At 50.3% G+C, this 18,012-nt stretch overlaps 1 long non-coding RNA gene across 2 annotated transcripts; it reads right to left on the bottom strand.

The window, feature by feature from the left end:
* Positions 1 to 397: 397 nt before the first annotated feature.
* LOC140630121 (uncharacterized) lies at positions 398 to 7,284 on the bottom strand. 2 transcript variants are annotated; one of them, XR_012027904.1, is made up of 6 exons: positions 7,057 to 7,284; positions 6,652 to 6,787; positions 6,079 to 6,465; positions 4,587 to 4,813; positions 4,003 to 4,074; positions 398 to 1,390 (listed from the first exon to the last, which is right to left on the bottom strand). It is a non-coding gene; the product is annotated as an uncharacterized lncRNA (long non-coding RNA). The 2 variants fall into 2 exon arrangements; XR_012027903.1 differs by having other exon boundaries at positions 6,652 to 7,284.
* Between the last annotated feature and the right edge of the window lie 10,728 nt (positions 7,285 to 18,012).

Genomic DNA, 18,012 nt, shown 5'->3' with positions numbered 1-18,012 from the left:
ACACACTTTCTCCTGCCTTTGCATCCCTGCTCTTCCTGTCTCCTCTGCCCAGAATGTTTTCATTGCCCCCAGCCCGACCCCCAAATGCTTACTCATCCTTTATCACTCGGTTCAGGAATGACCTCCTCCAGAAAGCCTCCCCTGACTAAGTGCCCCACCCCTCCTCCAGCTGGAAGACAAGGCCCCAGCTCCCCACAACTCTGCTAGTGGTTCAGTCACAGCACCTGCCTGGGAGCTGTTTTTAATGACCTGTCCCTGCTTCCTCCTGTCCCCCAACATGGAGGGGTGGGGGAGTAGTCCTTCAAAGCCATGTCTGTGCCTGGCTCCCTGCTGACCAACACAAGGCTTGGCCCATGGCAAGCCCTCTAGTCATGAATGAACCAAATGCTGTGGAACATCGCTTTGAGAAAGAGTTTACTTTCCAAGTTTCTTCCAAAGAGATAGTTTTAATTTACACCAGCAGCCCTCATCCAGGCATGCATCAGCTCCATTCTGTCCCATACTTAAGAGTGCAATTTCTAGTATTTCAGCCACTGTTCTTATTGCCTTGGCTGCAATTGGACTCTGGGGCCGTGCCCTCCCTGAACCCCCCTGTTGCAGGGGTGAGGAGAGATGGGCTTGCTTGCCAGCAGTGGCTCACAGAGAGGCCCCTCTGGCACCCAGTGTTGATAGTGGGGCATACAGAGGTCTCCCCCCAGCCCAGATGATCCCGATCAGGCCTTTAGGCACCACCCAAAGCCTATCTAATGCTTCTGACAGTGGCCACATACATGTTTTTAAATATGAGACCCCAAAGGCTGTCAGAGGAAGCCATCCATCGTCTGTCCCCCTCCTCCCTCACCGGGTGGTTCTGATTTGCAGACCGGCCAAGGCAGTGATGTCAGACCTCTGCCCGACTCTTGCCAGCTGGCTCTGTGAGCTTTGATTCAGTGTCTGGGCCTCCATGAGCAGAGAGGAGCTTAGAAGGTGACGTTGGCAGAGGTGGGACAAGGAGCCTCCCAGCACATTCTTTATTTCTGAGGCTTCCAGAAGAGACCATCTCCTCTGGATGCCAATGAAGGTGTGAACAGCAGGGTGGGGCCGAGCCGGATGACTCAGGGCTGCTATGGGAACCGCTGTCCAGAGAGCGCCTGAGCCAGGGGTTCATAGATGCCTTGACCTGAGTTCTCGGCGAGATTCGTTAAGGCTCCTGGGACACTCTCCTTCCCCTGCCAGTCCCTCCATTTACTTCTCAGGGAACAGAAGTCATCTCTGGACACTTGCTGCCTCCAGGAGCTGCTGGGCTTCTGAGCCAATTTTCAGGTTTAACTTCCCAGGATTGGCTGCAGAGCTGGCCCCTAGAATTATAATAACCCGGTTCATCCGAGAACTTCATGAAGAAAAGTGGATTCTGTGAAGAAATGAAGAAAGTGGAAAGTCTATACTGGGGGAACCCACCGCTGGCTGATTGTCAACGGGTCCTGCCTTCTCTCTGGGGGTCAGCAGGACGGGGCCTGGCTGGCTGGAAACCATGGCACCCAGAAAGCTGCTCACCCTCCAGCTGCCTCAGCTTCTTGGGCATCTGCATTTCCCAACCTGCCACATGTTGTCACGGGTACTACTCAGCAACCCTGCAAGTCCCCAGTCAGACCCAGCAGCCCCCAGCAAGAGTACCCGGCCCACTCTGAAAGTTTTTTGGAGATTAGCATGGAAGATTGGTTCTCAAGGACTCCTTTTTTCAAGAATAGTCTATTAATTTGGGGAGAGGGGGATGCCTGAGTGGTTCAGCAGTTGAGCGTCTGCCTTCGGCCCAGGGTGTGATCCTGAAGTCCCGGATCGAGTCCCACATCGGGCTCCCTGCATGGAGCCTACTTCTCCCTCTGCCTGTGTTTCTGCCTCTGTGTGTCTCTCATGAAAAAATAAATAAAATCTTTTAAAAATAATAACAATAATTTGGGCAGAGGGGTGGTGTTTCATGCATTTGTTTCTCCACCAACATTCATCCAGAGCCTCATAGGAGCCAGGCTCTGTGCTGGGTAATGCGTGGGCCACAATACTGAAGGCAGTACTCATCCTGGGGCCAATGACATTAAGTTAAAAACAGTTAATCACTATGAGAGCACATTGATAAAGTGCTCTGGGACCTGAGAGAGAACAAGAGAGCCTGAGTCCCTCTGAGAGTCCCCTCCTTTGTTTAGTTTATGTAACAAGGGCTTACAGAACATTCTGTGCCAGGCATTGTTCTAAGAACAAATGCTAAACCATTTAATTATCTTAACAGCTTTATATGATACTAGGATTACCACATTTTATAGAAGCTGGGGAAGCGGGGGCGCAGAGAGGTTGAGTAAGTTGCCGAAGGTCACATAGATGACTTAGCACAGAGGTGCTAAGTGGTAGAAAAAAACAACATTTCTACCCCAGTGGTCTGGCTCAGGTCCCTGCTCTTATCCACCGTCAAGGCTGCTTCTGAGGATGGGATGCATCTCTCAGGACAGGTTCACACCAGCCACCAGGTCACTCAGAAAGCAAGTGACTTTCCCACTCAGTTACCAGGCACAGGCGCATCTCCGCATCTCAGGGCACCCTGCTCCTCCTGCCAGCTCCGAGGTCAGGGGTCAGGTGAGCCAGGGGGCTCCCAGGCCTGACAGTTCTCTGTCCTCCAGCCCTCAGGGGTGAACTCCAGGAGCCCTGTGGCTGGGTCCCTGCAGTGGAGCTACCTGAAGCAGGATTCCTGCTGCAGAAAACAAGGTTTTATGCCTGCCCTTGAATGACTTTGTTCCTGAAGGGTGAAACAAAACAATGAAACCTGATTCTAGGTAAGTGGAGATTTCATTTTACCAGTGAGAGAATGGTGTTCTCCTTCCCTGCCTGGAGCATGGATGACGTCAAAAACACCACCCCAGAGGGAAAGTTCCCAGAGGCTGCACAAGGCCCGCGTCACCTGTCACCTCCGCCAGCAGACTTATGAGGGAGCTTCTCAGGGCAGAGCCTGGTCTGGGAGGTCACTTGCTCCCTCATGACAGCTGACTCTGCTCCCAGGGGGAAAAGGAGCTGGAGAAATTCTAGAAGCAGGAGATCACTTTCCAAACAGTCTCTGTCCTCAGAGGCAGCTTCTGGAGCAGGCCGGCCCCACCAGCCTGGAGCCCCAATTCCTGTCTTGTTCACTGCTAGGTGTCTCTGAAACACGGGATCACAAAGCCCCACCATTTTTGTGTAAATTTAAATTTGCAGGCCATGTGACCTCTGCCGCTTTTCTGGGCTCTGTCCCCACAGAACCCCAGCAGCCTGTTCATATGGAAGGAATGGACAAGGCTGTGTCTGAACAACACTGTATTTATGGATACTGAAATCTGAATTTCGTATCATGTTCAAATGTCACAAAACATTATTCTGCCTTTGATTATTTTTCTTCCCCAACCATTCTTTTTTTTTTTTTTTTTTTTTTGGTGACAACCATTCCTAAATCGCAGGTGGCAGTAACAGACACCAGGCAGGATTTGCCCCCCAACCCCCGCCCCAGACCACTGTTGGGCGTCATGGTGACCACAATGCTTGGGATCAAAAGCAGGCATAAGGCTCCGGACACCACTGACTGGGGTCTCCTGGACCTCACAAGGACCCCAGCTAACATCTGCACTTCTCAGTACATGCCGCTCTTATGAGTTCTTCTGGAACATTCTTCCTCCCTTTCCAACACTTGATTGTTTGTTTGTTTTTTTAAGATTTTATTCATTTATTCATAGAGACACAGAGAGAGAGAGGCAGAGACACAGGCAGAGGGAGAAGCAGGCTCCACGCAGGGAGCCCAATGCGAGACTGGATCCCAGGTCTCCAGGGTCACACCCTGGGCTGCAGGCAGTGTTAAACCCCTGTGCCACTGGGGCTGCCCCACTTGATTGTTTTTTTAAGACTCGGATCAAGGGTTCCACTTCTAGGAAACCTCCCTCCATACCAAGTCAGGTGTGGATACTCTTCTCTTTATTGCTCAGACCCCCCAAACTAGGCCCTGAGTGTACTCACTTCGTCAGTTTGTCATCAACCTGGAAGCTCCCCAGTGTGGGGTCCGGGCCTTTCGTCCCCTATCCCGGCAGTCTGCAGTGCGTGGAACAGAGTATATGCTCAATAAATGCTCCTGGGACTCATTTATTGCTCCTCCTCCTCCTCCTCCTCCCCTTCTCCAAGCCTCTAAGGTTAGCAGACCTGAAGGCTCAGGGCCAGAGAGGTCTTTTCTCCACCCACCCTGTCATCCTGTGTGAGCTCACCCCACATCGGGCTTTCAGGCCACCTATGTGGTAACAAATCCCAAAAGTCTATCTCTGCTCCTGACATTCCCCCTGGACCCCAGACCCAGATATCCTGCTTCCCACTCATATCTCTGTGGGGATGTGGGGCAGGCATCCCGACCTTCCGGGCCGCACACCTGCCCCCTTGCAGGCTTCCCCATCTTCCATCTAGGCCGACAAGCAGCATCGATTCTCTGAAAACCCTGGAGTCCTCGTTTCCCCTCACAGCCTTGGTCTGACCCATCAGAAGCTCAGGCTGGCTCTGCTTCAAATACAGGCAGCGCCTTCATACCCAGCACGTCCCAGCCATCAGCCTCTCACCTGGATGAGTGCAGGGGCCTCTTACCCGGCTCCCTACCTCTGGGTCCTGCTCGTCCCCCCACTTCTCTTCACACAGTGGCCAGAGGGACCCTGTTGCAACAGAAGCTCCTGAGGACGGTCACACCTCAGTTCAGACCCCCTGGGGGCTCCCGTCTCACGTCTCACGCAGGGAGGCGCTGCTGACACACTCTGCTCCTTACCCCTCACCACAGGCCTGAGGGTAGGACCTGAGACACAAAAGCACAAAGAGGTTAAGTTGCTGGCCCAAGGTCACACAGTAGTGATAAAGCTCAATACCTTAAGGGGGCCTTCCTGACCACACCCCTCCCTCCCTGGGGTCCGCTCCTCCCTTAGCCCCAGGCACACTAGTCCCCTGCTTAGTTTTTTCTTTCTTTTAAATTTTATTTGTTTTTGAATTGTAATTGAATTGAATAAGTAATTGAATAAGTAATGCAGGCATTTGGAATTTAAAATGTACACAAAGGGAATACAATAAGTCTCTCTCCAACCCCGGTCCACAGCCACTCATTTCTTCCAGAGGTAAGCTTCTAGTGTTCATTTTATTTTTTTTAAGATTTTATTTATTTATTTGAGAGAAAGAGCACAAGGGATGGAGAGGGTCAGAGGGAGAGGGAGAAGCAGACTCCCCACTGAGCAGGGAGCTCAACAAGCAGGGCTTGATCCCAGGACCCAAGAACCCGATCATGACCTGAGCTGAAGGCAGACACTTAACTGACTGAGCCACCCAGGCGCCCCTAGAGTTCATTTTAAAACAAATAAATAGAGGGAATCCCTGGGTGGTGCAGCGGTTTGGCGCCTGCCTTTGGCCCAGGGTGCGATCCTGGAGACCCGGGATCGAGTCCCACATCGGGCTCCCGGTGCATGGAGCCTGCTTCTCCTTCTGCCTGTGTCTCTGCCTCTCTCTCTCTCTCTGTGTGTGTGACTATCATAAACAAATAAAAATTAAAAAAATAAAACAAATAAATATATGTCTCTAGCAAGTTTGTAACGCACTGTTCTCTACTTTGGTTTTCTAAGTGTATCTCTGTATCTTTCCTCTCCTGGCTTCTCAAACACACCAAGCACACTGTACCTCAGGACTTTTGCAAACTGTTCACCTGCCTAGAGTATACTTCTGCTGGATGTCTCAGCTCAGAGGTCACCTTTCCAGAGAGGCCTGCCCCTGCACACAGAGGAAAGAACAGCGGCCACCCCCGATTCCCCTTTCTGCCTTTCCTTCTCAATGGTCCTCTCGCTTTCTGTTCAGGGGCTCCTGTTGTTCAGTGTGTCCACAGGGCCTAAACCAGTGCTTGGTATCTAGTAGTGGCTCCATAAATCCTGGGGAGCAGGTAGTCATTCCCAACAGAGCAGATCCCAGGACTTCAGTCTTGTAAAATGTTAGCAACCTATATAAATGACTGCAGGAAGGAGCAAACAAGTGAATGCATGAATGATAAGTATCAAACTTAACGCCAAGAGCCATGGTTCTCACCCTTTGGTGCTCAATAATCCCGTGGGACCTTCTGAAAATGAGATGGCCTAGACCCCATCCTAGGTCAACTGGAAGTAGAATCTCTAGGGAGTGCAGTCTGAGCATCTTTGAAAATCTCTGCCTCCCACTCCACCTAATTTGGATGCACAAAAAGGATCCAGAACAGCTGGTTGTAGACCGACCACCTCTGGAGCTCCCGATCCAAGAGATGAAAGGAGTGTCCTCTGTTTGATCTTCCAGTTTCATATGCCTGGCAGCATCAGGTAGCAACCATGAGAGGCAGCAGAGTGGCCTTGCCGGGAGCTGGCTTTGAAGGGAGGGCACAGAGTCCACAGCCTCGCTGCTCAGTGTGGCCCACGGACCAGCCACGTCAGGTCACCTAGAAGCCTGTGGGAAACACGACAACTCAGGCCCTGCTCCATAAAAGTCTGCACCTTGTCCATTCCTTCAGCAGTTCCTGGGCATATTCAAGCCCCCACAGTGCTGTGCCAGCACATGTCACAGGCGCATGGCCATCCCACCAGGTCCCCGCGTCACACACACACACACACACACACACACACACACACACACCTGAAGTGTCTCACTTTCCTCCCTAGCAAACAGAGAAGATGATCCAAATGTTTCTGCTTCAACTGGTAGCAGTGAGGGAGTAGATCGAGGCAGCAACGGGCAGGGCACTTCATCATCAGCCAGAAAGGATGAGGCTCTGTGACCCCAAGGGCAAGAAATCAGAGAAGTCGAGGACACTGGGCTGGAAAGAACCAGCAAATGTCTGCTCAGCTGGGACCAGAGGCCGGAAGCCCAGTGGTCATTACCGGGTCTTCGGGGAGCACCCCCTGCCTCGGCCTGTCAGCCGCCCCGGGCTCCACCAGCCCATGTCACCCGCCCGCCCGGCTTTGAGCTGTCCTCTGAGCCGGGTCAACGGGCCGCCCGTCCACAGCCCCAGGAGCCCGGGCTGCATGTTCCCAGACAAACCCCGGAGATCCGAGACGGGCTGGGAGCTGGAGCTCAGGCGTGGGGAGGCGGCCGCTCCCTGCAGAGCACTTCCTAAGACTTTGATCTTGTAAAATGTTAGCCATCAAGCCAGGAACATGTCGGAGCCCCTGGGATGCTATTATTCTCTCACTCGGGCTTTGTGCCCAGAAACAGTCTTCATGCTCAGCCTGTCACCTCCTCTCCGTGACATCACAGCAGCGCTCCTCCCAGACTCGCCCGAACCTCTCCTCCCATCTGGGCCTTTAACACCTGCCAGGCGCCCCTGCTCCCCAAAACAGCCACCGGCCATGCCGCCCTCCCCCGCTCCCCAAGCCAGGCCCTCCAGCCTCTTCACCTTTACCGCCCTCTCTCCAAATTCCCTCCAAAGCCGCTACCGAGCTCGGTGTGTGAAGACCCAGAAGAAAATCCCCCAGATAAGAAACACCCTCTTATCTCCAAAGGTGTTATTTTTGCACAAGTACTTCTCGTGGGCCTGATTGCAGACACGGTTTTGGCCAGATTGAGCATATTTGTGATACTCGAAGGCTTCTGCTCTGTCTCTGAGAGCTCCTGGCCCACCCTTCTGCCCTCCCCAGATGCTCTGCATCAAGCCACGAGGAGAAACTGCTTCAGCTTGTGATCTCTCTGATTCTACCTAAAGCACACGCTACCCTAGGAGCAGAGTGTGGAGCTCAGGGAGGTGATCCTGGAGCCCTGGGCCTGTCCCCACCACTCCCACTGTCAGTCACTTCAGCAGCCCAGGGCCCCTGGAAGTGTCGGTTTGGAGCATCTCTGGTGGGCCAGGGAATGGCGGGGGGCTTTGCCACATTATTTCATCTGAAACAACCATCCTAGAAGACTTCATGACCACCATCACAGGGAGGACACACTTGATTTGGGCAGGTTTAGGTAACCAAACACAGCTGTATGATCAGGAAGAAAGGGCTGGGATTTGAACCCAAGACGTTTACCTTTCCCCTGGAAGCTTCAATTCCTTGATGTTCACATCTGACCATCACAGGACCTACAGGTGCTGGTCCTTCTGGTAACAAGGAAATTATATTCTACCCACTGCTGCCTCCAACTGGAAGGATGGAGCTGCTGTTTACAGGGGTCAGGAAGTCTGTGGGAGGAGCAGGTTTGGATGGGAGGGTGACAGTGGTTTTGCAGAAGTTAGGGCTGGGCTCCCTACTGGGTATTCCAGCAGGGCTTTGAGACAGATGGATATGGGAGTCTGGAGTCTGTGAACGGAAGAGCCAGCCCCAATCGGCGAGACAGGGCCCCAGAAAGGTCCTCAGTGACCTGGTCAAGAGTGAGTTTGACGGCATGGGGAGCACAGGTGGCTGCCTAGAGCAGGTTTCAGATCCTGCTTCTTACCACGGTTCTTATATAAATCCTCAGATGCTCCCACTTCCCTGGCTGAAAGATGGCCCCTCCGTTTCTATCTTCCTCTCTCACCATTTAACGATTCTGAAATGTGTGGTTCACTGGTCTACAGCAGATGCTCAATACTGTCAATCATCGCCACCATCTACCTCCACAACTTCTCCATCCCTCCCCCAAACACCCCATACCCATGAGCTGTCACTCCCCATTGCCACTCTCCCTGGCCCCTGGCGACCACTGATCTACTTTCCATCCCCACCATCTCCCCTGACCAGGACATTTCAGATCAATTTCTGTGTCTGGTATGGTCACATGACACAGTATTTTCTTTTCTTTTCTTTTTTTTTTTTTTTTTTAAGATTTTATTTATTTTATTCTTGAGAAACACACAGAGAGAGAGAGGCAGGGACATAGGCAGAGGGAGAAGCAGGCTCCATGCAGGGAGCTCGATATGGGACTCGATGCCAGGACTCCAGGATTGTGCCCTGAGCCAAAGGCAGATGCTTAACCACTGAGCCACCCAGGCGTCCCAACACAGTATTTTCAAAGTTCTCTCACGTATCCACACTTCATTCCTTCCTATTGCCAAGTGGTATTCTGTTCTATGGATGTGCCACATATTGTTTATCTATTCCCTTGTTGATGGACATTTGGGTTTTTCTAAGTTTTCAACTACCATGAATGATGCTTCGACGAATATTTGTGTGCAAGCTTTTGCACAGACATACGGTTTCAATTCTCTTCAGTATTTACCTCGAAGTGGAATTGCTGGGTTATCATAAGGGTGACTAGATGTTTAACGCTTTGAGGAACTGGGAAGCTGTATTCCATAGCGGCTGCACCATTTTACAATCCCCCAGCTGTGGGAGGGTGGTCAGACCTGTCTGAACTATAATTGCTCATCGCCCTGATCTAATTCCTTGTGTGCACACATGTGTGTGGATTGGGGGGTGCAATCCACTTTGGTGGACCCCGACTCTTTAGACTCTAACTTTGGAGAAGCCTATCTCATTGCAGGCTACAGAGTATGGTGGCAGCCTGCAACTCTCATGTTCTGGACTGAACTCACTCAGAGACAGGGCAAGAGGTGCCAGGAGCCCCTGTAATGGTCTCACTTCCAGGGTGGGAGAGAAAGAGGCCTGCTTGCTCATCAAAACCACAAGGGAATATCCAGAATAGAGAAATCTAGAAACATAAAGTAGACCGGTGGTTACTTAGAACTGGGGGCAGGGCATAGGAGGTTAGGCAGGGTGATAGCTAAAGTTTCCTTTTAAAGTGTCAAAAAAAAAAATCTCACATTGACAGAGGTGATAGTTTCATGTATCTGCTTATACTAAAAACAATTGAATTGTACATTTTAAATGGGTGACTTGTATGACTTGTGAATTATATCCCCAAAATAATTGTTAAAAAAAAAATAAAAATAAAAACAAAACACACACAGGGAGAGTGGAGAAAGTCAGGGATAGAAACCAAAGGATTAAATAAAGTACTCTGAAGTGACACTGGGATAGCCCTTCTTGCTTGCACATTCCTGCAGTCGTGACCTTGATCTTGACCTTATGCACATCTTTTGGGTTTGTGCATCAACCTCCTCCCCCCACCCCAGGAGTCTGAAATCTCTGCAGATCTCAGAGGAGGTGGAGAAAGAAGGGCGGGGAAGGATGGGGTGGCGCTTGGGTAGGTTACTGTGGTCTTGGCCGCCCCCTGGTGGGCACAGGGGACTGAGGCACACAGTGGGGCATCTGTACGGACCCGCCAGCTGGGCACTCTCTCCCAGCCAGCCAGGGTACCTCTGGGTGTGACTGAGTCCTTTTGCACCCAAAGAAGCCCTTATGTGACTCCTCTTTTTTATTTTAAAAACTTAAAAAAATAAAATAAAACCTTTTTTTATTATGGGTCATTTATATGGAGAATTGCAAACATATTTTTAAAAATAGAGAAAGAGGGGCGCCTGGGTGGCTCAGTGGTTGAGCATCTGCCTTCAGCTCAGGGCGTGATCCCGGGGTCCTAGGATCAAGTTCCACATGGGGCTCCCCAGAGGGAGCCTGCTTGTCCCTCTGCCTGTGTCTCTGCCTCTCTTTGTGTCTCTTATGAATAAATAAATAAAATATTTTTTAAAAATAGAGAAATAGTCTAATGAACACCTCTGCATAAGCACCCCCCTCAACAATTACCATGTGGCCAATCTCATTCTCATTTCATCTTGACCCCCATCCAATCTCTCCAACTGTATTATTGTTATTTTTTAAGATTTGTATTTATTTATTCACGAGAGACAGACAGGTCATGATCTCAGGATCCTGGATTGGAGCCCTGCGTGGGGCTCCAAGCTCAGGGGGGAGTCTGCTTCTCCTTCTCCCTCTGCTCCTCTATCCCCTTTCCCATGCTTGTGCTCTCTCAGTGGGTGAAGTCAGATGCTTCACCCACTGAGCCACCCAGGCACCCCACTACAAAGGTTTTACTGACCCTTTCTCTCCCAGTTTCCCCAGATCTCTGTGGTTCTAATTCTTCTATCACAGAAAACCAATTTTCTTTAAACAGAAATGCATCTGAGACACTATCAGAAAAATTTTATTTTATTTTTTTATTTTTTTAGAAAAATTTTAAATTACACAGTTGACCACTATCAAATCACCTGAACCTAAAATTTCTCAAGGTCCTGAGATTCCTAAGCCTGTGAAGAATAACTCCGTGTAGACAGTGGTACGAAATGCAAAGATCCAGGAGAGTCTAGGTTTGAGCAGATGAGGCCCTCACTCAGCTCGCTGGCTCGGCAAGCCTACACTGGGAGCCCTTGACTGCTCTCCCGTAGCCATCTCTCTTCCCTGAGCTCAGACACTCACTCTCCTTCCAGAGGAACTTGCCAGTCTTGATCCTGGAGGGCCCGTCACACAACCTCTGTGTTGGCTGCACCATGGCTTCCAAAACAAGAGCAATGACGTTAAATGTTGTAACTAACTTAGGTGTCACTTTGGGCCAATTGTGCCCTTTCAAGTTCAGATAAACATGGCTAACATGCCCTGATTTCACAACTCACTCAGGTCTAGACGAAAACCCAAACACAGATACATGCCATCTTCCAGTTTTCCATGCCCGGGGGTCCCCCGCCCCCCCAACCGCTCCACTCTCCCAGCTAGGGGTGTTGCCCCATTGGCTTCCAATCAGTTCACCAGTTTACTCCAGAATCCAGTCACACTTAGGCTGTTCTGAGATTAATACCATCACCAAAATCAAAGACCTAAGTTGGGGTAGGGACGGGGACAGGGAGATGGGGGTCTTTCAACAGACGACTCTAGGGTTGCTATTTTGCTGGGCGAGGACCAGGGCACATTGACATGAAAGACATCATCGGCCATCTGAAGACAGCACTAGAAAATAATCCAGAAAGATGTTATTTTTAAATATTTTATCCTCACAAATTGCTTATCTAATACAGTGGGTTTTTTTTAATGGAATCTAGAATTTTCCCCTAATGGCCAATCAATTATTTTGCCAATATTACCACTTCCTCTTAATTTCTTCCTTTCGTGAATTAAACAGTAGTACCATCAACTTGGGAATTTGAAACATATACTTCTTCACATTTTTTCATTTTTATTTTTTTAAAGATTTTATTTATTTATTTATTTATTTATTTATTTATTTATTTATTCATGAGAGACACACAGAGAGAGGCAGAGACATAGGCAGGGGGAGAAGCAGGCTCCCTGTGGGCAGCCTGATGTAAGACTTGATTCCAGGACCCTGGGTCACAACCCCAGCTGAAGGCAGACACTCAACCACTGAGCCACCCAGGTGCCCCTTCACATTTGTTTAAATACTTACTTAGGGTTGCTGGAGATGGGAATGGGTAAAGCCCTGCCCCTCTCTCTCCTTGCCATCACCCACCCCAAGTCTTGGCACTTTGGCCTCACTCAAAAACCACGTGGCAGCGCCCTCCTCTGGACTTTCTGCCCCTTGAGGGAGGGTCCAAGGGAGGACCTCTTTCTATATCCAGCCCTTGCCACTGATTTTATGGGGTGGGTTCCCCTGGGCTGGTGCGGGCTTTCCGGAGGAGAGAGGGTTGGCCCCCTCTCCTCTGGGGATGTGTCCTGGAAGGTCCTGAGGGGCGTCCGGTGAGGGAGGAGGGGCGGGGACGGGGGCGGCCCGGAGAGAAAGAGGAGTGGTCTCCATCCCAGGAAAGGTTGGTTATGGGTGGATGAAGGAGTTTGGAGCACAGTCCTGCATACTGACCCCCAAGCGCCCACCAGTCCTGTCCTGAGGATGGTGGCCCAAGACCTGAGAGAGAGAAATCTGGAAGAAAACTCGGCGTGACCACCTTTGGGAACGCTTGAGGAGTGGTGCTCACCCCTGGCAAAGCCTCCGCAGGTGCAGGCGTGGTCCTGCCCCAGGTGCCCGCGTGGTCCTGCCCCAGGCAGCCGGCCAGAGCGGCCGCTCCCCGCTGCGGCCACCAGGGGGCGTAGTGGCGCCTACGGGAACCGCAGGGAACCTGCAAGTCCTCCGGGGACCACAACTAGCTGTCCACACTGAGCCATCCACCTGTGCCACCTCCGTGATCTTCACCGGCGCCAGCCAGAGTTGTAATAACTACCCCATTTCACAGGTGGGCACTGACTTGCCCAGTGTCCCAGGTTTACAATCACCACCAGCCCCCGTCCCCATGATTGTCCCCTGCAGGGTGATGAGGTAGGGGACAATGTAGACAATGTAGACATGAGGCTGACCCGGGCAGGCCTGGATGAGGGACAACTGCCATCCTTGCCTCCTTAGGCAGCCTCTCCCAGAGGCTCTTCCGCGAGCTCCATCCTCCCTTCCACTCCCCAGCTCAGAGGGCTGATGGGGTGGGGGGGGACTCAGGAAAGGGGTGTGGCTGAGTGAGTAATTTATTTTAATAGACCTTATTTTTAGAGCAGTTTTAGGTTCACAGCAAAACTGAGCAGAAGGTACAGAGAGTTCCCATATACTCCTGCCCCCACATGTGCACAGCCTCCCCCACAATCAGCCTCCCCCACCAGAGTGGTGCCTTTCTTACAATGAACTCACATTGACACATCGCCCAAAGTTCGTAGTGCACTCTGGGATTCACTCTCAATGTTGTACATCCTAAGGGTTTTGGCCAATATATAATGACATACATCTACCATTGTAGTATCTTACGGAGTAGTTCCACTGCATGAAAATTCCCTCCTATTTGATGCTCCCTCCCTCCCCCTAACACCTGGCAACCACTGATCCATTTACTGTCTCCACAGTTTTGCTTTTTCCAGAATGTCCCACAATTGGTATCATACAGCACGTAGGCTTTTCAGATTGGCTCCTTTCACTTAGTAATATGCATTTAAGTCTCCTCTATGTCTTTTCAGGGATTGATCTCTCATTTCTTTTTAACCCTGAGAATATCCCATTGTCTAAATGTCTAAAATTTATTTTTCCATTCACCTACCGAAGGACATCTTGGTAGCTCCCAAGGTTTGGCAATTATGAATAGAGGTGCCATGAACATCTGTGTGTAGGTTTCTGTGAGACATTGTGCGGGCAAGGAGTGCAATTGCTGGGTCACTTGGTAAGAATATGTTTAGTATTGTAAGAAACTGCCAACCTGTTTTCCTTTTCTTTTCTTTTCTTTTTTTTTTTTAGATTTATTTATTTATTCATGAGAGACACACACAGAGAGAGGCAGAGACATAGGCAGAGGGAGAAGCAGGCTCCCCCACAAGAAGCCTGATGTGGGACCCAGCCCCAGACCCCAGGATCATGCCCTGAGCCGAAGGTAGAAGCTCAACCACTGAGCCACCCAGGCGTCCCTACATTCATTGGTTTTTGACTGTTGAACCAGCCTTGTACCGGGAATAAATGCCACTTGATCATGAGTGAATAATTTCATGTACCTGCCCTGTGACAGGTTAAGGGTCCCATACGCCCTATGCCACTCCCACCCACTCCATTGAAATTGACCCAGGAGAATGTGATGCTTTTCCTGACTCACTTCAAATTTGGAGAACTCCCTCTTTCCCTCAGTGGGACTGTTTCCATCATTTCAGCACAGGTAGATGAGGCCGGAAGCCCACAATCTCAACACTTTCCTCCTTTCTCCTTTTCTATCTCAGGGCTCTACCCTCAGGCTCTGCCCCCTTGAAATGGGGGGTCACCCTAAACCTTATGCAACAGAAAAAGAGCAAGTCTGGATCACCCTTCTGCTGACTCTACTCCCCTAAATGGTGAACCCAGGCTTGGTGGCAGAGCCCCCAGACCCACACAATGTCTCCAGCTGCCTTTTCAGCCTTGCTTCCTCTTACCTCCTTACTCCAACTTCCAGCCTCTAAAAATCCGGCTACAACAAATCAACAGGTGATGCATTCACCCTGCAAAGATGTATTGAGAGCCCCTTTGTGTGAGACCTTAACCCAGTTCTGAGATACAAGGCAAATAGACCCAGTCCCTGTCCTCAGGAGCAGACAGTGCAAGGGGACAGAGATGCAAGTAAATAAACCACTGTAACACTGGGGGGATGGGTGCCAGAGCAGGGGCGTCACAGGAGCCTTGGATAGTTCGGCAGTCTCCAGCTTCTCTGCTCCCTCCTTTCTAAACTCCTTTTTTTTTTAAAAAAAAAGATTTTATTAATTTATGCATGAGAGACAGAGCGAGAGAGAGAAAGAGAGAGAGAGACAGGCAGAGGGAGAAGCAGGCTCCATGCAGGGAGCCCGACGTGGGACTCAATCCCGGGTTTCCAGGATCCCACCCTGGGCTGAAGGCGGCTCTAAAATGCTGAGTTACCCGGGCTGCCCTCTACACTCCTTTTTTAAATGTTCTTCCTGGATTCTTACCCCTGCAAACTTTTATTCATCCTGCAAAGCCCAGCTCAAATGTCCCCTCTTCCATGAAACCTTTGTTAGCTGTCCGTTCTGCCCCAGCAGAACTAATTGCCCCTTTGTCTTTGCTTTTGTAGCACTTGGTGCAAGCTTCAGGCCTCACCTCCAGGGTACACTATGCTAGATGGTCCCAATCCCAAGTACAACTCCCTGGGATAGTGTAGTACCAGTCCTCAGTGTCTCTATGTGGCCACCATGTCACTTTCCCACGGTCCTCTGTCTTTCTGCAGTAAACACTTCAGTCACCAGCCTTCTCCCAGAACTGGCCTATCATCATTAAGATCACAGACTACTATGGAACTGGAGGGTATCATGCTGAGTGAAATAAGTCAGTTGGAGAAGGACAACCATTATACGGTTTCACTCATACGTGGAAAATAAGCAATAGTGAAAGAGATTATAGGGGAAAGGAGGGAAACTGAGTGAGGAAAAATTAGAGAGGGAGACACACCTTGAGAGACTCCTAACTCTGGGAAACAAAGGGTTGTGGAAGGGGAGGTGTGTGGAGGGATGGGGTAACTGGGTGATGGGCACTAAGGAGGGTACTTGATGGGATGAGCACTGAGTGTATTACTATATGTTGGCAAATTGATTTAAATAAAAATTTTTTAGAAGAGAGAGAGATCAGAGACTCCTGAAAGCAGGCAATGGCCCTGGGGCACTTTGGGGGCTAAACAGGATCACCCAGTATGGGTGGGCAGGATATGCACAGCACACATCAAAGACAGTGCTGTTCACATCATGAACATGCTGGACATCCTAGATTTATATGTTTATTGCATCAATTTCCTGACAATCAGGGGTCTAGAGGAAGGGATGCCTTTTGCTAATTCTCATAGGGTAATGGCCCTGGGCCTGAGGTAGCTGAGACTGGAGAGAGCCAGCTGCCTTGCTCATGGAACCCCACTGAGGACACTGGGCTGGCAAAGACAAGAGAAGGGGGTGGGAGGGGAGAGTCTGCTGCAGAGGCAGATGCAGCCCCACTGTTCCCTTCACGCTATACTTTCTGTTCCTGGGGGTGCCTGCTAGGTCAGGTGCAAGTGGCTACTGATTAACAGAGGCTTCTAGGCAGCTGGGTGTGGCTTTTGCAATGAACTGTGGGCACGTCAACTTTTCCAAGCCAGATATGGGTAAAGAGGCATCTAGCATAGAGGTGAAGAGCAAGACTCGTGGAGTGTGGCTGGCCGTGGGTTTGGACCTCAGACAAGTTGGTGATTTCTCAGTTTCCACATCCGTGGGATGCAGGGTAGCAAACGCACCCACCCCATGGGCCTGTTGTAGCAAAGAAATAGGAGTTTGCATGTAGGGGCACCTGGGTGGCTCAGCAGTTGAGCATCTGCCTTCAGCTCAGGGAGCGATCCCAGGTCCGGGGATTGAGTGCCACATTGGGCTGCCTGAGAGGAGCCTGCTTCTCCCTCTGCCTATGTCTATGTCTTTCTCTCTGTGTCTCTCATGAATAAATAAATAAAATCTTTAAAAAAAAAAAAAAAAAAGAAGTGTGCATGCATGTAAATCGCTTAGCTCAGTGAGCCTCAATCACCTGTGACCCTTAGCAACTGAAACTGGTGGACCAGTAGGACCAGGGCAGACGCCACCTTTAGGCCCAGGAGACACTACACTTTGATACTTGTTGGAGCTCACAAGAATATTTTAACTACTTTATAAAATCAGGGGGAAGAAAAGGATTATGTTAGTAATAAATATATAATAACAAATCCAGCCTGAATGATGTTTGTCTGTGTACTGACATGGTTCTAAAATATAACTTTTAATGATCTCTTTGTGGGAAAAAGACCCGCGAAAGCAAAAGCACCCATGGCCCATGGAAGTCATTACACTTCCCTGAGGCATTCAGAGCACATTCTGGAGGCCCTCTCCCTGGGAACTTCAGTCTACTTGGTAAATAACACCGAAGCTCTTAGATGTCCCTCTCTGAGAAGGACACAATCCAGGATAAATTCTAAGCAGATGCTCTTGGGAACCAGGATGGGATTCCTGCCCAGGGGATAAGTGGAAGACAAAGGATACATTTGAACCTTTGAGGCCTTGACAGTGAGTGGTGAGCAAGTATTGATCTAGTGATTTGATTCTGGGTTTACCTGACTCTGCTCACATTCAGATCCTCTCTGGAAAAAGAAAAAAGAAAAGACAAAACTTGGCACAGTTTCAAACAAACAAGCCAGTCCTATCCAGGAGTGCGGTGGCAGGCAGGTCTTGCGCAGGATGGTTTTGCACCTCACCCCGGAGCAGCCAGTGCCCACAGTCTGTCCCACCAGGCCCAGCCCGCCCCTCTGGCGTCAGCTAGCAGCTGTGGGCTGCAAGGGGAGGAGGGAGCTCTGACCACTGACTTTCATGCGTGCGCTCATTCTGGCCTGACAGTCAGACAAGTTCCTGGCCAGCGTGGGAAAGGTCACAGAGCTAAAGTTACTTGCCTTGAATGGGTGTCCCTGCAAGCCCTGCGGCTCAGGACCTGTACTTGTTTACTCTATTTTTAAATGTTTTTTAATAACCAATATGGCTTTCTTCCAGGTGCAAGGATGAGAGATGAAGGATGCATGTACCTGGACGGGCTTCTAAGAGCCATCTGTCCTTAGAAGCTGGGGACTCTGTGAAGGGACAAACATCTCCATCTACAGAGCAGAGTCTCATGATCCCACTCTCTCCCTGTGCACACTGTCCCTTGTTGACCGGGCCCTGT

This window comes from Canis lupus, chromosome 3 (assembly GCF_048164855.1).
Source record: "Canis lupus baileyi chromosome 3, mCanLup2.hap1, whole genome shotgun sequence".
NCBI classification, from domain to species: Eukaryota; Metazoa; Chordata; class Mammalia; order Carnivora; family Canidae; genus Canis; species Canis lupus.
The sequence above is the reverse complement of the archived record's forward strand: the minus strand, read 5'-3'. Positions and strand labels throughout refer to the sequence as shown.